We start from the raw sequence: 2,355 nt of genomic DNA on the forward strand, positions 1-2,355 counted from the left end.
AAGCCATTATCTGATCGTATGTATTCCATGGCATGTCGAGAAAATTTCCAACCCGGTAAGACCCTAGAACGATCGAGAATTGAAACCAATACCTATGTCAGTATTAGCCACGAATTTACAAGGGAATTCCCGTTACGTTCTGTACGTATTCCAGTCCCAACGATCGATGTCCGCAAGCAACCGAGTTTCTTCAATCGAAACCAGAACTTTATGGTCAAAATGATTGGAAGTGGACGCCCGGTGTCATCGAGAAGACCGGAGACATCAAGTACAAGTACAATGGATCGAAGATCACCGAATGCTCCACTCTCATGGTAATCAGCTTCGGAGTCGCCTTGCTGCTGGCACTACACCGAAGTAACCCGCCAAACATGCCATCTCGAACCAGCACTCGCTGCCGCTTAACATTTAGTTGGGTGGATGGAAACTTTCAAGCCCATCACGAATTCATCTTCACCCGTATCCGCATGACCTATATCCAGTCATAAGAGAACAATGGTAGGTTCCGGGTCAACTCGCCAGAAAAAAACATCGGGCTGTTATGCTATTAACCCCTTCCCGTATTATTTAATATGTCACACATTAAGTGATTTCACTTCCCTGCTGAGCGTTCTAGGGTCCTATGTTATGCAAGTACACCACGAGCGAGACTCGATGTTGTACGGGAAAGGGTTAATAACATAGCAATGATCATATCAACTATCCTCGCTGTCCGGTCTGCTGAACAAAGGACGAACAGAAAGAATACTCTTACGCCTAAAAATGGCTACTGTGTAATTTACAGTTTATAGAAGCAATAAACATGTAACATGTACACGATCAAAACCCGACTTTGTTGCAGCTAAAATACTGATGAGCCTAAATAAATAAAAAATAGGATAAAAAGATTAGAAAATTGGAGAACAATAACGGTGTATATTCATAGAAAAACCCGGTTTCTCATACATACCTGGGTCATGCGAATAGAATCAAATTGGTTGTCAAAAAAAGACGGGTGGGTAATGTCGGGGACATAACCGGAGTGACGTAGGACTATACAAAGGGGACAGCTTTTGTTAAATATATATTTTAAATATATTGTTTTATTTTCTTCACCTACGTGAATACCTACCTATCTACCTGAAAAATGGATTAGTTTACTGTTTACTCTTTATGAATATGTTGATGGTTCTGAAAAGAACCTTTGGTGTTGTGTTTTTGTTATCACTCGATATTCCCATCTTGTTCGGCTAAACCTTCCTGTTTAGCGATTTGTTGTCACTCGCCACAGCTTTCACAGTTGGAAAATTTCTTCCCATCCAGCTTGTGACATATTTTACAGTAAATTACATTCAATGGCACGTCGCATTACCACCACTCAGTGCCGGATTGGAGGTAATTTTAACCTGTAATTGAACATTTACGATGACAGTGGTACAGTGTCGACTTTCAATGTGGGGTCATAATTTGGATCTCTATGTTTACAAAAATGTCCAACTAAATAAGTCACATTACATGTCCGTCCAATTAGCTAAATGTCGAACTAATTGTAGATTACTGTACTTTAAATCTGGAAACAATTTAAGAATTGGTGAAAATTGAATAATCAGGAAAGTCCCCAACTATCAATAAGCTCAGAACAACTGCCAAATTCACATACTCATCAAATCCTGGCAAACAAATTATGAAAACATCAATTTGTGTTTTATTATTATTTTGGATAATGTTTTAGAAAGCATTGAACTTTATTTCCTAAACTCTTTTTTGGAAGGTTTAATGGCCCTGAAAAGCGCCTTGTTTTATGGAATGGTTCCAATTTAGAAAACTTAGTACTCGTGGTTTTGAAAAAAACCATTTCGAACGCCCTCGATGCCGCCTTGTTCTGGATTTGCCGCCAAAGCAGTTTGTATAAAGAACAAACTTTTTTCTTCTGCTACCTGATGCCGTTTTGCGATTGCGTTTGCCACTCGCCATTCGCTGCAACTGCCTGTTGTCTTGATGTCCGCCGAACCGAATGTGTTCTGTTCCGAATGCAGGTTTTCTTATCGTCGCGAGCAGCTTTGCCAGCTAACTCGATCACTCCGGCGGCCGAAACTATATAACGCCGGCTAGGTGGACTGGTACACAGGTACTAACGCGCTCGACCTAGCTACCTTTTCCGGTGCAATTGGCGGATACACCTACGGGAAATTGCAGACCACCACGGTTCGAGCGGGATTTTGCCTTTCCCTTCTCTTTTCCTCCTTTGTTGAGTACACGATGCCGATGCCGTACAACCACACGGGTTTACGGTTTGAAAGAAAATAAGATATTTTTTTGGGGTCCGCGTGTTTTATACTCTAGCGGTACACACTCACAGGATAGAGACAAATCGGC

This window comes from Toxorhynchites rutilus, chromosome 2 (assembly GCF_029784135.1).
Source record: "Toxorhynchites rutilus septentrionalis strain SRP chromosome 2, ASM2978413v1, whole genome shotgun sequence".
Classification (NCBI taxonomy): domain Eukaryota; kingdom Metazoa; phylum Arthropoda; class Insecta; order Diptera; family Culicidae; genus Toxorhynchites; species Toxorhynchites rutilus.